Genomic DNA, 21802 nt, shown 5'->3' with positions numbered 1-21802 from the left:
ACTTTCACAGCTGTGGAGCAGCTCTATCCCAGTCTAGTGGCATTAGAACTTTGAGAAAGTTTATTCATCCACAGTGGCCCTTGATTAAGTTTTTCATTGCTCACTACAGATGGGACATCTCAGATCACTATTACTGAGTTAACTTTGCAATAAATACTAAGAGTTCCTCTGAGTGGATTGACAATCAATTTAGAGGAAGAAATCTTGAATATTTCAGTTTATGTTGAGAACTAAGTGGCTCTCTGTCCTTTGTGGCAGACAGGAGTGTGGCTCCAATCATATTCTTAACTCCTTGAAAATTCTGCTGAAATGGAGCTACTCTTTTGTTCTTTGTTTCTATGAGTTCAAGTCTTTCTTTGGTTGGCTTTAGAGCCCATTTAGTAGTGATATCATTCAGTATATTCTTCTATCTGGTGTGTTTCATTTAGCATAATGCTGTCCTGGTTCATCCATGTTGCCACAAATGGCAGGATTTCCTTCATTTTTAAGGCTAAATAATATTCATTATTTTGGTATATTTCATATATCACATTTTCTTTCTCATTCATCTGTCACTAGGCACTTAGATTGTTTACATACTTTGGTTTGTGAATAATGCTGCAATAAATATGGGAATATAGCTTTCTCTTCAAGACAGTGATTTAATTTTCCTTGGATATATTGATAGATCCAGAAGTAGGATTGATGGATCACAAGATAATTCTTATTTTAATTCCTAGAGGAAAACTCATACTATTTTCTATACTTGTTGAACCTGTTCACATTCCCACCAACAGTGTTCTCTTTTCTCTACATTCTTCTTGTATTTGCTATCTCTTATCTTTTCTATAACAGACATTCTAATTAGTGTGAGGTGACAATTATTGTGGGTTTAATTTACATTTCCTCGTGATTACTGGTATTGAGAACATTTTCATGTACCTGATGGTCAATTGTTTTTCTTCTTTGGAAAAATGACTATTTAGGTTTAGAGTGCTATATGAGTTCCTTGAATATTTTGAATATAAACCCCTTATCACATATGTGGCTTATAAGTATTTTCTCCCATTCTCTAGGTTGTAGTTCCATTTTGTTGATGGCTCCCTTTGCTGTGCAGAAGTTTTGTAGTTTAATGTAGGCCTATTTGCTTATTTTTGTTTTGTTGTCTTTGCTTTTGTTCAGATCATAAGAAACACTGTCCAGACCAATGTTCATGTTTTCTTCTAAAAATTTTGGGGTTTCAGGCCTTATATTCAAGAGTTTAATCCATTTTTAAGTAGATTTTTGTATATGGTGTAAGATTTGGGATCCAGTTTCATACTTTTGTATGTGACTATTTAGTTTTGCAGCATTATTAATTACATTATTAGTATTTTACATTAGTATGTTGCATTTGTCACAATTAATGAAATATTATTATTTTTTTTTTTTTATAGAGGCATGTTTTCTTTCTTTCTTTCTTTCTTTCTTTGTTTGTTTTGTTTATACAAGCACTGGGTCCAGTCAGAAGCGCGGGAGGGTGAGAGAATTCACCAGAGCCAGAGCGGGGAGCAGAGCAGGCAGAGGACCAAAGTACACTGCTGAGGGGAGCAGCGGGCGCCAGGAGAGGTCTGCGCGCCATGCGGGACCCTCCTCCAGTGATAGGGGAGCAGCTGGGGATCGAACCAACGCCGCAGAGGCCGCGGGCAGCTTCGCAACCCAGCGCTCAACCGCTGCGCCACCGGGGAGGCCCGAAATATTATTGATTTATTGTTACTAAGTCTATACTGCATTCAGATTCCATTATTTGTTGTAATTCTCTAAGTTTTCACCTTGTGTCTTATGTTTTGGTCCAAGATTCCATCCAAGATACCACATTACATTTAGTCATCAGATCTCCTCGGACTTCTCTTGGTTGTGATAGTTTTTCAGACTATCTTGGTTTCTGCTGATGTTGACTTTTTAAAAAGTAATGGTTATTAACTGAAAGAATCCCCAATGACCAAAGATGGAACGATTAGAGCAACAAAATAAAGTTATATAATTAGATTGTAGCCCCAAATATAAAATAAATATTTGAGTACATATTGATATGAATGAATGACTTATTGAAGGAATGAAAATATGAGATAGATAGATAGACACACACACAGACAGACAGACAGGTAGGTAGAGACAGAAAGAATTGACAAATCTTCCATGCCACAGAATCCCAATCAATGTATGGAGATTATCCACCCTGAAGAAGATGGATAATAATTCCCTGCTTTTTAAGGGTTAACTGTGCATTGTGACTTCACTCCAAACAGTACTGTATGGAAAGAGGGTGGGGAGGGTGATTTCACAATGGAGACACCAGTGATAAATTATGTTGACAGTTTGTGCATCTGATCTGCTATGATGAATATAGCACATTACCTCTGTGGTCTTCTTCCTGAAAACCCATACCCTGTCCAATCAAGAGAAAAACATCAGACAAATCCCAGTTGATGGTTATTTTACTATGGATGCTTTGCAGTTGCCAAGAGAACAGTAAGCCATGTGCTGGGATATCCATCAGGGTAAAAGGACTAGTTATTACGACCACTTATATTTTATAGCTTCTCTCCACCATCAGCATCTAAAAACTCAGAGGAAAGTAACTATAAAGCCCAAGGAAGCAATTCTTTTCTCTCCTTCTTACCTCACTCTGGTAAATAAATGGTAAAGAATGTGCACCATGCCATCACACATAATTCTGAGATCCTCCACACTGCCACTATATACACATCTGGTAGTAGCAGTCATGAGGTATAGTAGTTTCCAGTCCAAGCTATAAACCTGCTATCCAGTTTGGGGTAAAGTGACAAGGAGAGCTGGCCAGCAGGAAGCAAGTGAGATCCACACTCTTTATATAAATGTTCATTTTCTATCTGACTCTAGAACCTTGCATCTGGGCCTTGGTGCAAGATTGCCTTAGTGATGTGGCTATATTTGTATGTGGAAATATACTAGTCATACCTTGGAAGTCATGTTTTTCTCAATTTAATCAATACAAAGTTGATTACATAGTATATAACCTCTGAAATCTGAATGTTCTCTAATTCTATTTTAATGCTTTTCATTGTTGGGAATAAGTCTTTTCTTTCTCCTGGATTGTTGTGATGTTCACAGGAATTGACTTTATAGGATAAATTTGAAACATTCTTTATGAAAAGAGTGTGAGGTCTGTCATTATTCTTTGTGTTGAGCCCATTCATTATCAACACTGGCTCACCCACAAATTTCAAGTGCTGCTGCTCTAAAAAGTTATTTTGAATTCTTTTTTTTTTTTTTTTTATTTTTTTTTATAGAGGCATGTTTTATTTATTTATTTTGTTTGTTTGTTTGTTTTTTTTTTGTTTGTTTTTATACATGCACTGGGTACAGTCAGAAGCGCGGGAGGGTGACAGAATTCACCAGAGCCAGAGCGGGGAGCAGAGCAGGCAGAAGGACCGAAGTACACTGCTGAGGGGAGCAGCGGGCGGCAGGAGAGGTCTGCGCGCCATGTGGGACCCTCCGCCGGTGGCCGGGGAGCAGCCGGGGATCGAACCGGGGCCGCAGAGGCCGCGGGCAGCTTCGCAACCCAGCGCTCAACCGCTGCGCCACCGGGGAGGCCCTATTTTGAATTCTTAAAGCATGTGTAATGCTGGTAGAATTTTGTTATCTAAATATAGAAAACAATATCTGAATATAAAAAATCAACTAAAATAATTTTTCATGATCTCATCAAGATTTTCTAATGTGCATATATATGTACAATTAAAATAAATATATTCTGTTCTACACGTTACATATCCTTAAATAGTCATTATGTCTTCCTCTTCAATCATTAATCACTTAGGAACATGCTTCTCACCAGTTTTCATGCTATTCTTCAGATATTTTTTTCTTTTGGATGGATTTGGATACATTTATTTAGAGATTATTGGGAATTTACACTGCCATCTAGTGATGTGCAAACTCAAAAGGTGGAGGTTTGGAGGAATCTGGGCCATTTGCTTGCCCACCTGAAATCCTGCCTACCCATTGCCAGCCCTTTCCAGTATTTTATAGAGAAACTAATTTTTAGCAATTCTTATTTTTAATCTCATTATCTTCTCCCTTTATAATCCACACTCCAAACTCTGAGTGGATGTAAGTTTCCCTATAAAAGAGTGCTTGAGGCACAGCTTGCCTCTGGTCCATCTTGGCAGTAGCTAACATTTGTTAAAGGCTCACCATTTTGCAGGCATTATTCTAAGCGCTCTGTATGCACTAATTCATTTCATCCTGACATCAGACTTAGAGGAAGATACTATTTTCTCTCTGTTTTTCCCAAAACCACACCACTGCTAAATGACCACACTGCTATTTAAACCCCACCAGACTGGTTCCAGAGCTCAGGAACCTAATCAGTGGCTATTCTCTGACTTGGTTTCCAAATCCCTAAATGCCACACACACACACACACACACACACACACACACACTGTCACTCACTCACTAACCCCACACTGTTTAACACACACACACATGCTCATATATATTGACCCCTGATGGTATAGGTAACCTTACTGTGGAATCCCACCTTGACCTTTGCTTTGAGAGTGGGGCTGTCTGCTACCTGTGAAACTTAAGAGTTCTGCAGACTTGAATAGATTGTCATGTTTTAGGTTTTTATTATTCAATAAAAGCCAGTGAATTATTTTTGTCTTACAATAATTAATGTTAGCAATTTGAGCTCTAATCTTAGAGTAAAACTAAGGTAGACTTCATGATATAATCTTTAAAAAAGCTACTTCTACAAAGAGGTGGCAATTTTTTTCTTTCTCCCCAAGTGAATGCACAGAACGAATGAGAGTAGCTTCCCATGGGACAATGTAGGATATGACTACTTAATGTTGTTTATTAAAAAGCAGTCATTCAAGTTAACTGAATTATTAATTTTACAGCAGAAATGTGACAATAAAATTGCATATTTCATAGAAATTCCAGGCAACTCTTTCTAACAATCAATCAGCTTTGGCTTCTCCTGGAGGTGATTGCATGTAATTCAGGGAGATGTGGGGAAGGTGAGGTGTGTGTGTTAAGGGAATTGGGGGCAGGAAGGAGACTTCATTGGTGTGTTTTGTGGCAGTGGGTTTTACTGTGTTTATGTATACACAGGGGATGGACTGAATACATCCACTCAGAGTAGAACTCTATCTCCAACTCTATCTCCTCCAACAGAACACTAAGAAAGGAATAATTTTTACAAATAAGGTAATTAAGTATACTAAGTAGAAAATTTTCTCTTGTAATTCAAATCATAGGCTGTTCTCTAAGAATTAGAGAAATAAAAGACTTCCTAGAAACTAAAGGATTTCAGCTAGGTTCTGAAGTATATCACTGCACTGTATTTTTGTTTCCAAATTCCACCCAGGTTCTACCACTCCTTAACTTTTCAAATTTCTAAATAACAAATAACACAGTAGGATGGAAAATTCTTATGGTTATTATATAGGATAATAATGGTAAACCACACTTCTATCTAGGAATTGCCTAGTCCTGGCCACTCCAGGCTCAGTGAGGTCCTAAGATATAAAATCATCAAATATTGATTCTTGGTCATTTATTAATTATAATAAAAGGTATATTTGAAAGACTGGATCAAGAAAACCTCAGGAATAAGTATTCTGTGGGGACAGCAGTCCTATTCCTAGCAATGGCCTGCCCTAATCACTAGAATATTCTGTTGAGTCATTTCTTTAGGTCCTTCTCTTACTTATCTTCCAGTGCACTTTTAATTGGCCCTTCCTTCGATTAGATTTTTTTTTTGCTTCTTTTCTCAGTAATCAGAAAAAGCATAAAATTTTAGAAAAAATATGTCTGTTTTTTTAAGAAAAAGATGTGGGATGTAAGAAATAATGGAACCAGGTTCCAACCTAGAAGAGCACAGCAAGAGAGAGATGCAGGTTGAAAACTTTATTTATTTTTTAAAATATTTATTTATTTATGCATACAAGAACTGAGGAACAGGCCAGAGGTGCAGGGGGTGAGAGGATTCACCAGAAACAGAGTGGGGAACAGAACAGGTGGATTGACTGAAATGCATTGCTGAGGGGAGCAGCAGGCGAGATAGGAGAGGTCTGCCATGCCATGTGGGTCACCTTCCTGGCCAAGGATCGAACTCGTGCTGCAGTAGTTGCAGATAGCTTCATAGTGCTGTGTCTTAGCCCCTTGAGCCACCAAGGAGGCCCCCAGGTTGAAAACCCTTAAACAAAGCAAGCACAGATGAGTATTGGTCCTGAACTCTTCTTAAGATAGTGATGGGGCCTCCCCAGTGGTGCAGCGCATTGAGCAGACTTGTGAAGATATCCTCAGCTTCTGCAGCGTGGATTTGATTCCTGGACAGCCAGGGAGACACCCACATGGCGCATCAGACCTCTCCTGTCTCGCCCGCTGCTCCCCTCAGCAGTGTTTTCGGTCCGTTGGCCTGTTCTGCCCCCAACTCTGTCTCAGGTGAACTGTCTCACCCTCCCATGCCTCTGGCCTGTACCCCCATTCTAGTGTAAATAAATAAATCTTAAAAAAAAAAATGATAGTGATGTAGCTAGAGAGAACTCCTGACTCAGAAATGAGTTCAGGAAAATTTATGGCCTAAGGATCCCTGGGTGAATGAATTCATTCTGTGATTTTATTCTGTAATTTTGATGGTTTGATATTTTAGCTTCACTGACCCTGGAGTGGCCAGGACTAGCCAATTCCTGGGGATAGTAAAGGACGTGCCTGCAAGTGTGCCTTTCAGAGGCAAACCACCAATCCAGAACCCATACCCCAAAGCTTCTCTTTCAGCCAGCTATCACTCTTATCCTCCTGCCCTAATCCCTCCAAACCAGGTGACAGACAACTAGGGACAGCCCTAAGCCCCAAAGCCCACTGAAATTATTCAAACGAGCCAATCTCAAACCTAATTGCCCTGCCTGGCCCATCTCTTTCCTATAGAAACCACGATCAACACTCCTGCTCAACTTTTCCCCTGACTTCTGACTTCCTCTGATTCCTGACCAACCCTGGGCTTTACTTATGTGTCCATAAGAACACCTTTTCTGCCTTCCGCCATGGCATAACATGACTCCTTCCCTTGGGACTATGAGTATAACAAAACTCTTTTCAATGGCAATCATGTCTAAATGTGTTGGCCTCATCATACCTGAATAATAATAAACTTACATTTTAGAAGTTACCTAAACAAATAGTTACCATGGCCTTTATAATTACGGCAGGTAAGACTTTTGGGCATTCTTCTGGATGAGGCTTTCTCAGTTCACTCTTTACAAAACAGTGGAAGAATTACATCGCTTACGTTAAAACACTGTCTTATGATATTTTTTATTTAAGATTATTTAAATTTATTCATGCAATCAAGATTTTGCTACATATTCATACTCAGAACAATTTTAAATATAATAAATCAGATTCACCCTTTCTAAGTTTCTGATCAACCTAATTTCAAAAGCAATCCTTGACATACTTAATATTAAATATGTTAGGATCCCCTGCATTTCCTGACCCTTTTCCCTTTATTTTGTCCCAAGTGGAGACATTTGAACCCCATGGGCAGAGGAAGTCTGTTCAGAGATATGAATGTTGACCTAATCTCAACCAGGAGATACCTCAAGCTCTCTAATTCAGCCCTGTAGCAGACAAAAGGAAGTTATCCTTACCCAGTTCCTGTCCAGGCCTTGACCCAGTTCAGGCACATACTTTAATCTTGAGTCCTCCCACAGTTCTGAGAAGTTACCACTCTCTTAGCCTATCTAATTCCCGGTTTGGTTATCTGCCCTGTTCTCTTCATTAGAGAGCTGTGTCCACCTCTGTTTTTGTTTTTGTTTTTGTTTTTTTAATATAATTTATTTATTTATATTTTACATCATTATTCATTTTTGTACAATGTTTGCTTTCTCCTCTCAGGTGTGGTCCCCATGGAATTCCCACCACCAATTCATCCACGAATGTCACCATAGTCCTTTGTGTTCTCCTCTCCCTTTTTGATCCCTTGTAGAATGTCTCTGATTTATAGTTGCCTGTAAATTTTTGTTGTTGCTGTTGTTGTTGTTATTTCCTCTTCTGATCCCTTATTTGATTCCTCTATATTCCTCCTATAAGTGAATCCATCCGATATTTTTCTTTTTCCTTCTGACTTATTTCACTGAGCATAATCCCTTCCAGCGCCATCCATGTTGATGCCAATGGCCTGAGTTACATCCACCTCTATTTTAAGGTGACTTCTGCTACACCTGCCAATCTTGATCTCTCTTGAACCATAGGCATGAGGTTTCAGAAGTAGCACGCGGAGTTCTCTATGGATCTCCACTCTCCTAGATACCACATAGCATGGATTATTCCTCAGTCGCGCACCTCCATGCTTCCTCCCCACGTGATGAAAACCGTGTTCCTCTTTCTGGAGTCTAATGCTGACCCACTCTGGTAGAGTGGGTCAGCTTTGGCTCCTCCCACTGTGATATATCGCAAAAGGATTCTATTCTTAATAATAATTCATGTAAAAACAATTCTATCTAGAATTTTATATTTTCAAAAGATCAAGTATTGACAGAAATTGAAGTTATTTTTTGTTCTTATTTGTAGGTTATTTTAGGATTTGAAATTACCATTGTATTAATATGTTACAAATATTACTTTACTTTTACTCATTGGAAAAACGTTCCCATTTATAAAATATAGAGCTTGTTTTGGCTTTGGAATCAGAGAGATATGAGTTTTCGTCTCAAGAAACTCTGAATCTCAGGTTACTTTTCTATAAATTAAAAGTAACATAGATCATGAATATTTGTTACATATACAGTATCTGTTCAATTAATAGCAGCTATTATTTTTATAGCTAGCAGTTTATAATTATCACTATTGTGGAAAACATACTAACATGTATATAATTCACTAGAATTTTCATATACCACAAATCATTTTGTCAATTAAAGAACTCCTATTTATTCAGCACTTTCACCACATTATTTTTCAATTAATATATTCCAGTAAGTCCCAATATACTTGTGGTCCCATGATTGGATTTTTTAATCAGATTGCAGAAAGGAGGATATCTATAATATCATAAAAACAAACAGATTGACATCTGTTTTGTCTGTGAATTCATATTACTTGTTCTACATTAATAATGTTTTTTAGATAGATTGAATATCATCTAATAGCCCGGTTAATAAAGATAATTTAGGCTCTAAGACTTAGAGTCAGAAAAGCTGATTAGAAAAACTCAGCTTGAGTTCAGATTCTGAAACCTATGTTCTGAGCCAATGTGACTCCTTAAATAAATTCACTCAATTCTTTAAACTTCAATTTTTGTCATCTGAAAACTAAAAACACTAACAGATATATATTTCTGGGAATAGGAAATTGACATGATGCAAATAAAATGCTTTTTGTAGTCAAAGATAAAGCTAATAATGTGCTATTATTAAACGTTCTCTTTTCTACCTCATGAGTCTAAAGAAGAATTACACAAGCCAGCAAAAAACTAAAGTAAAATTGAGTCCATACAGATAACATTGCAAAGCAAGAAATTTGTAATTCTTGTTGATGGAATTCTTTTGATACTTATAATGAAGTGACTTTTAAATTACTAGAATAAATGAAGGAATGTTTTCTAGGGACTTGGAGTCTTTGTTCTAGAGGTAGTTTCTGATGCTAGTGGAAACTCTGGTATGTTCACAATGATGGATGGAAATGTTCTCAAACATACAAGGAACCATGATAATATTATTCCCAACCCAACCACTTCAAAATGAATGGGAAGGCATAGCAATCTATTTCTGTTCACTTTTCATATTGGATGATTAAGATGAAATTCATCAGGCTCCTTCTCCACCCTAAGAATATTTGTCACAAAGAGTGCATTTAATTTTTCTTATAATCTGTGACAATAATAATCAACAACATTCACATTCCTGGCCCCTTTAACTTTAAATCTCCATGTTTATAGCTCTAATGTTTGAAAAGCAAACTTTTTTCTGCCTCTTCAGTCCCTGGAGCTGCCAACATCACAAGAAGGACCTCACAGCTCTGGCCCATGGTGATAACTTTGTGCGGTAGGGTCAGCAATGGATCATCAAAACCCATTCCTGTTTTTCCTGAGTGACCAGAAGAATCCAGAAATGACCAGAACCAGAAGAATAAATTTTAAAAAGTCTTTTAGAAGTAGGTAGTGTCATATAAACAGGTTTGGCCAACTTAATATAGGAAAAAATTCTCTGGGTCATAAGATTCTCTTGCACAACTTCTCTCTCTGTCTGCTGGACACAAATTTTCACAGGGGAGGAGCTCAGAACCCTAGGCAATCAGAGCAATGGAGTAAAAGGAAGTCAGTCTTTGAATTGCCGTAAGAACACTGCCTGCCAAACACTTGCAGGAGACTATTAAACAGCAACACGTACATTTCTATTGTTTTATGTCACTACATTCTGGTTTCTGTTTGCTGTAGTACTTAACTTGCCCTAATATGTTGTGCCAAAGACCACATTAACTATAAGAGAATTGTAGTTTTGTCTAATGCTTTTGCATAAACACAAGAATACAGTGCATTCATGAAAGGATTAAGTCTAGTTAGTCAATGACTCAGGGAGTAAACTAAATATATCAGGTCCCTGCTATATGAAAAGCTTCCAAGGATTATCCCTGAATTGGACAATGAGGAAAGATGAAGAGATGCAGGTACATGTCCAGTATTCAAGGAAGAAAAAACGGTTAATAAAATCAAGCAAATGAAAATTACACAAAAATAATATATATAATACTGTCCCGACAGCAAAGATGTCTAAGTCAGGGAGAAGCTTCCGGTGGGGTTATGAAGGTGGTAAGTTAACTGAAAAGTAGATCAAAGTTAAAACTAGCAATAGCCCAAATAGTGAAAGGAGCCAGGAAGAAGGACTTACACTTTCTCAGAGAGAAATTAATGAGAGAGTAGTTTATAAGTAGTCCAAGTCTTTACAATGAAAGGATTAGAATGCTACCCATACAGTTTCGAAAAAGTTTGGGTTGCTAAGATGTCAGAAAGTAGGGTAATATGAATTAGGAGGAGTGCTCATCAGCATCAACAGTGTCCTAAGGGAATGGCTGATGAATTCTTAGCCACCATCTTGAAATGGAAAAAGGGAGAGAACTGAAATTATTAAACTGCATTGTATATTTGAATTGTGTACTCATATATTTGAAATCTCATACTGGAAGACTTCTGGAGAATTCTAAGTTGACCTGAAAAAGCCATATTAAAATTGCCTGAGTGAAAAAGTCAATACTGAAGGTCACTGATAGAGAAGCTAAATGAAAGAAGCAATTTTGAATGTCTAAGCATCATTCATCCTGGAGTTGGAAAAGCTGAATCTTGGAGTCCTTGTTCCTAACGACCTTGATTTCCTTTGTGTAGCATAGCTGCTAGCGAGCTGTAGCGTATATACTGTTGGAAGGTGACAGAGGACAGACGGCTTGTTTCAGAAAGAGTCAGAGACAGCTGGTGAGATCGCTGAACCTGGAAGACAGGTTCAGCAGGGCTGAGGTCAGAGCTGCAGCACAGGGCTTCCATGTATAGGCCAGTGCTGTCCAAGAGTCCCAAGCTTCACTCTTGGTTAGACTTTTCATGAAGGTACGCAAGACTTTAAACTAAAAGTATATTCTAAAAAAAAAATTAACCTTTAAATTTTTTTTTGTTTTACATTATAGCAATGTTGTTAGTTATGAAAAGCATATTTATCCAAGGAAGCTATGGAAGATCATTTATGAAGTCTGACTCTGAAGGCTCTTCATAAGCCTGCTATGTCACCAAACTGTCTCCTAACTTGCAATCTGCACAGTAAGCAATGTCCTTGACTGGATTAAATGGTCCTTGCCATGGAAATAGAAGTTATGCTTTTCAAAGGAAACTTCTAGAAAAAAATGAAATGTTTCAGATGAAATTTGTGTGCTATGATAAAAAGATTGAAACCCTTTAAAGAAGTTTGGCTTTGCTAGTTGAATTGGCTCTCAGTGAATGGTTAAACATTCTTTTATCTATCAGCTTCACCAATTTTTTTATAGATATGGGAGTTTATTTCAATAATTATATTAGATTAAAGTATAATAGATAGATCCCTATCTAATAGATAGGTGGCCTAGGGGTTAAGTCTCAGCACTATCACTGTCATGGCCTGAGTTAGATGCCCATTCAGGGAGCTAACCTCCTATGGCCCAGCAGACCTCTCCTGTCTCACCTGCGGCTCCTCTTAGCAGTGTGTTTCAGTCAATCTGCCTGTTCTGCTCCCCACTCTGTCTCTGGTGAATCCTCTCACTTCATGCACCCATGGCCTATACCCTAGTTTTTCTACAAAAATAATTTTTAAAAAAAGTCTACCTAGATAGCCTTTTTGAATGCTATACTTTTATACATAGGAAATTATTATATGTGGCCTATTGATGTATAATTTTTTTCTGTGCTGAATACTGCTGTAGCTGCATGTAGCAAGGATCATGCCAAAAAAAAAAAAAAAAATCCTAAATGTTTCCTGCAAAGCACACCCAAAAATAATTGGCTTTTTCTCTCCCCATATGGTTGATACCCTGGGTTGGAGTCTTGCAACATGTGATTGTCAGTGGTGACCTAGAGACCATAGTCCACTCATTGGCCAGTATCTCCAGTTCACTTCATTAGTGGTCAGAGAGATTTGTAGGAGAATGTGCAGGATCTGTCTGAAAAAAAGGGGGATTTTGTTTACATTAATCATATGGGTCAACTCATGATTTATTTCCTCCAGCATTCACATGGACATATTGCCAATTATTTTTTATTTAAAATACAGAAAATTGTCTTTCTAACATTTTTTATAACTTCAATAGGTCAAGAGTATGAACTGATTCTTAATATTTTATAGCTCTTGTTTGCTGTCTAGGAGAGGTTATTCCATTCCTTGAATAATGCACGATGAATATTCCCCTGAAATCTCTACAATCAGACCAAAATTATATTTTGGTCACTCATCCAATTTAGTTTATACTTGTATGCAGTATGGATATATATGATTAAAAAAAAGACATGAAAGAATTTAAACTTATAAAGAAGAGTAAGGATGGGTTGAATTCAATCCATAGCATACAACTGACATCTTTCAATTTTTTAGTGTCTGGGTGGAAATTACCAATAAGATATTAATTAGCCATATGTTACTTCCAAAATCACCTCAACTATGTGGTAACACCCTAATTATGGGAAATGATAAGGACCATTTAATACATGCAAATTGTCCACCACACAGGGGAATTAGAGGGTGGGCTGAACTGTAACACCTTGCTATAAAAGATGGGCCAGCTGCAGGAAGATTTATCATTCTGTCCTATTTCAGTATTTGCCAAGTGTAGGCCCACCTCACTCCATTACCTATGGACATATGCAAAACATCTGTTTCTTAAATGATCTGACAGCAAACTCACACTCACATGCTAAGAAAAACAAACAATAAAAGCTTATAGTTACATTGTGTGGACAGTGACTAGTTGAAGGCTTGTATTTCATTATTAAACCAATAGAGACTGAGACAAAAAGAAATAAAAAAAATGGATTTCGTACACTGGCATTGCTGCAGTCTCTAAAACAAGCGTCTGTGAGTTGGAATAAAATGAAAAGAATCATAAAATAGCTGCTTTACTCTATTTTGCTGCTATACACTGACTGAACTCTATTGTTCAGTAGTACAAGTTTAACATAAATCACAGAAAATTCAGGATGGTGCTTAAGAACTAACAGCCACAATTTCTTCTCTTTCCTGTACTGATGAATGGGCTTGCTCATAAAAGCGTTAATAGTTGAAGTAGTGTCAATGGGGAAGGAATCTCAGGAATGAATGGACATCTTCTGAAAGTCTGACTTTCCCCCATGAGTTATAGAGACCCTGTAGAATTTTTCTTGGCATACCAATTTCAAGGTAAAATCAGATGCATGTAGGGGGCCTCCCTGGTTGCGCAGGCTGTTGAGCGCGGTGCTGTGAAGCTGTCCGCAGCCTCTGCAGCGCAGGTTTGAGCCGGCAGGCAAGAATCCCACATGGCGAGGCAGACCTCTCCTGTCTCGCCCTCTGCTCCCCTTAGCAGTGTATTTCGTCAGTCTGCCTGTTCTGTTCCCCGCTCTGTCTCTGGTGAATCCTCTCACCCTCCAGCATATCTGGCCTGTACCCCAAATTCTTGTATAAATAAATAAATAAATCTTAAAAAAAATCAGATGCATGTAAATGTTGACAAGGACAATGATAACTTGGAAATTCCTATTGTCATCAAGAAAGATACGATGACTTGATTCTTTTTTTTGAGTTTCCCTTCATCTATTAGAATAATTTAGTTCTCTGAGTGCAAACCTCATGATTCTTCATCTTTAGATCTTTTGCGAACCTAAACAGAATATTTCATTTTGGTAAGTGTCCAACACATTTTTTCACAAATTATAGTATATTAATATTTCATAATGATTCTTGGTGATTAAGGAATTGTACCAGAAAGGCCACTTGAATTAACAGAAATTTTGTTCAAACTTATTTCACAATTTTTCTTTTCCCTACAGAAAGAAATTATAAAGATTTTGGGTTTCAGGAGTTGGAAGTGACATCAGCAATTTGTCATTTCCAAACTGCTATAGCCCCAGAAGTACCTCCGGACTGAGGGAGTCAGTATTAGAATTTTATTTTAATCCGAGTTTATTTGATTTATCTGCATACTTATCTGTTTTACATATTGTAAAATCTTACTTGAAACATGTGAAAAACTAATCTAAATTATACATATTTGAGAATTCCTAAGATAAGGCCAATAACAGTTTTTAAATATATGCTTATGATGAATAAGTGAATGTTTAAAATGTATACATTTCAATTCTTCTATGGTCAGATTTTTACTAAAGTTACTGGGAGGTATTACTCGTGTTCACTTGTAATACTCCTGTATTGATGAATCTGTGGCCCGTGTTTGATTGACTGGTCAATGCTCATGGCTCCTAATAAAGCAACTGCGAGAAAGTTTGATATAACCACTACTGCTATGGAATAAATGATTTTAACTAAATTTCATAAATTCCTCTTTGGTTGTAGATATAATGATGAGTTTTTATCAGTCACTAAAGATGTAAAAGAAGAAAAATGCAAAGTAAAAAGAGAAGTTAAAAACTAGAACTGCCACCGAGTTGCCTTGGGGGAAAATTTTACCTGCTTAAAGCAAGTTCACTACTCCTGTGATAGAATGTTTTCTCCAACTAACAGGGTTTTAACACATCAGAAATTGCTGCTCCTTAAAAAATATATTAGGCATCATGTTTAGGTAATTGAAAACAAATATTCACCACTAAACTCAGTTCTGGAATTCTACTACATTATTCAGTCTGACAGATTTAGTCTACATGAGAGGCTATGATGCGGATGGAGTGGTTGGGATGCAATGGCCGATTTTAAAACAGAAAATATGAATATGCACATGTAGTTTCCAGTACATATAGAAAATGTCAGGGAAACTCTATGATTGTATGTATTTTATGAATGTAGGCAAATAATGATCCCCCAATTTCAAAAAGACTGGAAAAAACAAGGCTAGTACTTGTGTTGGATTAGTAAAAAAACTAATGTTTATTATAAATGAGTGGGGGATTATCCTGGAGGAAAAGTGTTAAGATAAATGTGATATGAATATAGAAATTTATAGGCTTCTCATACACATTTTATTATAAACATTTTAAAAAATCCTTTGTGGTAGAAAGGTCAATTATTCTTCTTTATTGATGAAAAAAATAATTCCAAAAGTTAGATAAGATTCACAAAGTTAGTATATAGTGAAACAGAAATTCAAATTCAAAACCTCTTATTCTACATTCTGTCATAATTATAACTTTAAAACCATTCAGAATGCAGAAGGGGTATCACTAATTGGTCTCTATAATGATATTGTCACATGCTTTCCTTTATGAAAGCAACCTTTAGCATAAAACGGTCTTCACATTGGTTTTAACTAGTGACAGTCAAGGCTATTTATGTAAACTGTGAAGATCAAAAAAATAACTTTTGCTCCCTAATCTAATGACCAGGGTGGCTTCCCTAATCAAGTTTACTTTAGTCATAGCAAGACAATATCTTTGATCTGAGATACAGTAAACATGGAATGACAAACATAACCATACATTAATTAAATACTTAATTAGACTTGTTTTTTTCCCTGTACTATATGAGATCAAAATAGACAGTTTGGCTTATTTAAACATGGGCAGTAGCCAGTACTGGGCATCAGGAGAAAGCTTCTGTTGACATTGATGGCATATTTCCTAACTGTAACAAGTCCTCAACCAAATTGAAATCACTCTTTATTCTAAACTGAGCAATCTCAGACAGTTAAAAATATGTTGTTTTCTCCGTTGTCACTGCTTTGACTATATTCCCTATAGAAATAGTTTCATCATTACAATTGACTATTTTCTTTAAAAGAGAGAATGAATAGTTGATATTTTTCTTAGTGTGCTATTTTTTCTCAGAATAATTCAAGAAATTCAGTTCATTAGGTTTCTCTCTTAGTCTTCTGCACTAATTTCAATTGACATGGTTTGATAACGGTGATGATAAATACAGAAGTGGTTTTCTTTTAGACAACAGTCAAAGAAATATGAATGATAAATAAGTTAACAAGAAAATAGAACTAGAAAAAATGATAAACATTAGATACGTTGAATATTGTGTCAAATTATACTGCATTGGATACACAAACTCAGTGAATCATTTTCTAACTGACAAAGCACTTAACCAGAGGGAAAATGTGAAAATGGGCAAAAGGAATATATTGCAAAGAGATACAAGAATTGGACTGACAATCAGAGACATGAATGCACTAGGATGTGAAGGATTTGTATGTTTGAGGAAGTCGTGTGTCAGATCTGCAAGGGACTAAAGGTCATTCAGACCCTGAAAGATAAAGACAGAAATTATTGTTCAAAGAGTAATACTCAAAATGAAACTAATTGAGGCATCTGGAATATTCAATAAGATAAAGTCTCTGAATTTAAGATAGTGTCACAGGAATGGATATTGGATGATGTCCAAGAAAAAGCATGCACCCATATGAAAGTAATACAAAAATCAAAAAAAAGTAATAGCCTCCCTGGTAGCATGGGCAGTTGAGTGCAGTGCTGTGAAGCTGTCCACAACCTCTACAGTGTCAATTTGATCCCCACCAGCCACAGAGATACCCACATGGTAGACCTCTCGTGTCTCACCCACTGCTCCCCTCAGCAGTGTATTTCGTCAGTCTGCCTGTTCTGTTCCCTGTTCTTTCTCTTGAGTGGTGAATCCACTCATCCTTCTGCACATCTGTTCTGTACCCCGGTTCTTGTATAAATAAATAAAATCTTTAAAAAAATAAAAAAGTAAAGCCCGATTTTATAGATGAAATTTTGATGTTGAGTTTATATAAAATATGGACATGTTAAAGTGGATAGTTACTGATTTCTCATGACATACCACCTTGCCAAAAATTGTGAAATATATAAACAGGAATTTGCACCAAAGAGAGTTTAAACTATTTATTTGAAGAGTTATTAAATAAAGAGGTTACTATAATTTGATATGAAATATAATAGGTTCATTTTAGCTTTTGCAATAAATTATAAAGAGGAAAAAATGGGAGATTGCTATCATTGAGTTGAGCCACCGTTTTGCTACAGAGTTAATTAACAACTATGGACAAATGAGGAGCATGGTAAATGCTTGGTTTGTCTTACGTGGGGGAAAAATGATGATACATGTAAAATAATGCAATGATTTCAACCTGATAAGCACACTGAGTTCCACTGGGAATAAATCTCTTCATCATTTAACACTTGGCTACATAAATTAATGGAACTAGCAATCAAGGGATTAGTAAATCTTTTGGACAAACTTGTTAACCTTGAATAAAGGTTCATTTTAAATGATTACTCTAACCAGAGATTTGGTTACTTGGGCTGGATTACCTACTCTTATAACTAACTACTTTTTGAAAACATTAACTGTGCCATGAATGCTCTTCAGCCGACTGTCCAGATGTTGCCCAACCCAACATCTTGGGTGTCATCTTAGACTCCTTCCTTGCCTTAATATCTCCTGAAACTGACTTTCAAACCAATCTCTTCTCACTGATTTTTATCCCCTCTATCAACACCATAAGTCTCCCAAATTATTGTAACAGTCCCTGCACTGATGTCTCCATCAACTGCCTCCCCCTTTACCCTATGCACTACAGTAAGGGGGATGAACAGCTATTTCATTTTATTATTTTTGCCTAGGATTTTGTGACATACTGGATTATACATGCCTTTGAGGAACAGAAATAATGTTTCCTGGGCCTCCCCGGTGGCGCAGCGGTTGAGCGCTGGGTTGCGAAGCTGCCCGCGGCCTCTGCGGTGCCGGTTCAATACCCAGCTGCTCCCCGGCCACTGGAGGAGGGTGCCACATGGCGCGCAGTCCTCTCCTGCCGCCCGCTTCTCCCCTCAGCAGTGTATCTCGGTCCTACTGCCTGCTCTGCTCCCCGCTCTGGATCTGGTGAATTCTCTCACCCTCCCACGCTTCTGACTGTACCCAGTGCATGTATAAACAAACAAACAAACAAACAAATAAATAAAACATGCCTCTATTAAAAAAAAAAGAAAAATATAAATAAATAAATAAATAAATAAATAAATAAAAGAAATTTAAAAAAAATAGAAATAATGTTTCCAAAACTATTAAGTTCCTAATCTCTGACACTTAGCATGCACTGGTTCGATATTTTTTTTTTTTTAAACAGTTTAATGAATCGTTGTTGGATAGATGGCTGGGAATATCCTACACCTATGGGAACATGGGAACAAAATTATAAATGATGGTTAGCACAAATAAGTGTTACCTCTAGAACTACAGTTTTGGTGCATTCTGAAGTAGATGCAATTTTGTCATTAGCAACAAAAATTTAATGTGCATTCACAACATTGCCTTTATGGGCAAATTTTAACTACTGAATAATCCTGAATGTTGCAGACCAGCTTTCGGCAAAATGTCGTGTCAGGGGTTCCTAAAGAGAACAGTTATTAAAACTAATAAGATCTGTGGACATCATGAAATATGAAAGATAAATAAAAACAGAGTGCTTTCTATCCTGACGTTGGAATGTCATGTCAGGCAAGTAGAAATAAAATGATTAATGTTGGATCTGGGGGAACTGGACAGTGTACCCAGGCAAATAATCACAGATATAGATTGTACTGTCTCCATTTCCAGTTTGACAAGTGAGATGTACCACCTTACCAAGAAAATTTTTGCAATTCCTGTTTCTAAAACCCTCTAGTATTTTTTTTTTTTTTGCTCCATCTTAACTGGCAGGTAATAAATAAATGTTGACATGACATTACAGTGTGTCTGTTCTACTTCACCAATTTTTATCTGTTTTTTTCTATGTTCCTAGAAAAACAGTAAAGGACAGAAAAGGAAAAGATAGCAGAAAGTAGTGTTGTTATTGTTGATTTTTTAATTCTTGAGAGCTCAGTTACTTCCTGGGATGTTTTTCTGCAAAAGATTAATGATAACTGGAATGCCTTAGGACTGTTCTTAATTTATTTATCAGTAAAATAACAGGGGATATAAGTTAGCTCTAAAACATTGTGTTTCTTCAATGTGTTTCTTTAGACTTTATTAAGATTGTCAAAGTCTAGAAGTGAGGATGATCTTTCACAATCTTTGAACGTCCAAATCTATTACACTCAATCATATATTCTCTTGGGAGAAACTTAGGAGCAAATTTGTTCAAGGGTTTTTTGGGTTGAACTAGATACATCTGGAAAAATGGATATATGTGAGAATCCTATCAACTACACCAAATCACCAGGGAATAAGAATCATCGCTAATTAATAACCCTGTTTAACAACACCCCATAGTAGCATAATTCTTTTAACAATTTTGCAATTTTCAAATAAGAGTGATATTAATCTCTTTTAATTTAAGAATATATGGCATTTTGAAATTTACAGAAGCTAAAGACTTGAAAGAGGTAAAACTGGAAGAGAGATTTTGAAAAAGACCAAAGCAAATAAAGGCCAGTAGTTACACTTTGAAAAAGATGGATTATCACTTGTCCACTATCTGAGAACATTCATAGAAACACATCAGTAGAAATTTTGGTAAAATGAATTGTTAGTGACTGTCTATGGCATTAAGTTAAACAGGGTTTGGAAGATGCAAATATTTGGTTTTGAGGTCACTGGAAGTTTTCAGCAAATAGTTTGAGCCAGCTTTTGTATTCCAGTAATTTAGCTTACTTACAAAAATGAAACAATAAAGAAACCAAATTTGAATACTTAGTATTTTTTAAGAACAGTTGTACCTTCACCAGCTTAATGTCAGATAAGATAGTCTTTTTGTTGTTGTTGTTGTTACTTTACTTAAAAGTGTTTAGAAAACAATATTCAATTTTCAACGTTTAAAGTCTTTCAAATACTTTGTAGACAAAGGTGCACAAAAACAAAATGTTTATTTACACTACATATATTTTCAATGGGCTATGGAAAAGCTTTAATGTGTGTATTTTACTGGATTTCACCAACTATTAAGTGAAAATCCTTTTCCTACAAAATGTAAAAAAAACAAACAAGTACTGAATCCCATGGGATATTTTCTTAAGCATAAAGATATCAGCATTCTTGTGTGTTTTGTACAGGTATACAAATGTGTACTTCATTGAACTGCAACTATATGGTGAATACAATGCTAGAGCTTTGGAATTTATCAAGCCATTGTATTCAACAAAATGGAAATTCCATTTCAAAAGTTATGGAAATAATTTAGGTCCAAAAACATATGGGCATAATTTATAATCTCCAAATAAAGAATTGTGAGAGCTTGAACAACTAAATCCTTCATAAATGATGGAAAAATGATGTTGTCACGTTCCTTTGAGTGTTGTAATATATTACAATTGTTAATCTATTAATTCTACATAGATTTATTTGCCATCTGCTATGTTCTCTCTTTTTTCTCATTTGAGTGTTATATTTTCAGTACATGTTCTAAAGAAAGAAAGGATATAATTTATTATCTCTTATTTCTTCATCTACACACTAGATATGTAAGTACCGTTTATCATATCCCTCTAAAACAGAGAAGCGCACTGTTTTAACTTGAAAACTGTTAGTGACACATAGCTAATAGTCTCATTAACTAGACCCCCTTTTCATAAAACATTGTAATTGCAAGGAAACTTAGAATTTCCTTCGAATTGAACAAAAATATACACACTTATATCCATAACTGATCTTTCTCAATAACTATATATTTCTACCTATCTGTCCATCTGTCTCTGTCTTTCTGTTCATCTACCTATGGATGTATTGAGTTCTCAAGGCAGTGGGATAGAGGAAACAATAGAATGACCATAATCTGGGGTCAGAATCATTCCTAAAAGGACCCAAAATAGCACTGGGCTCACAAATTATATCCCCTTTCTGAGATTTTAATAATGTTAAAACATTCAAGTTATCTTTTTTCTATTGCTGTATAAATAAGTATGGTTAACTTTTGTTATAACAAATATGACAATATTTGGAGAGAAAGGTCAAGATAATAAATCTGCTCGAATAAACCCAGTCTATCTAGACACTATTGATTCTGTCATCTGTTTATGCTACAAACATTTCCTGTAACATCTTTAAGGCTCATCAATCAAACTTATTCTATACATAAAACATGTACAAGGCAAAGCAAATAGGAAATACTTATTCTTTCCAGCATTTACAGTCTTGTCTACTTAGCAGTATTTTATAATCAGTAACATATTTCTCACATGATTG

At 36.2% G+C, this 21802-nt stretch overlaps 1 long non-coding RNA gene across 1 annotated transcript in view; it reads left to right on the top strand.

Moving 5' to 3' along the window:
• The first annotated feature begins 2324 nt into the window (after positions 1–2324).
• The window catches only part of LOC119252531 (uncharacterized), an 89017-nt gene continuing 69539 nt past the window's right edge, over positions 2325–21802 (top strand). The window contains exon 1 of the long non-coding RNA XR_005126843.2: positions 2325–2519. This is a non-coding gene — a long non-coding RNA (uncharacterized LOC119252531). The remainder of the gene's footprint in view (positions 2520–21802) is intronic.

This window comes from Talpa occidentalis, unplaced genomic scaffold, assembly GCF_014898055.3.
Source record: "Talpa occidentalis isolate TD23 unplaced genomic scaffold, MPIMG_talOcc4v2.1, whole genome shotgun sequence".
NCBI classification, from domain to species: Eukaryota; Metazoa; Chordata; class Mammalia; order Eulipotyphla; family Talpidae; genus Talpa; species Talpa occidentalis.
The sequence above is the reverse complement of the archived record's forward strand: the minus strand, read 5'-3'. Positions and strand labels throughout refer to the sequence as shown.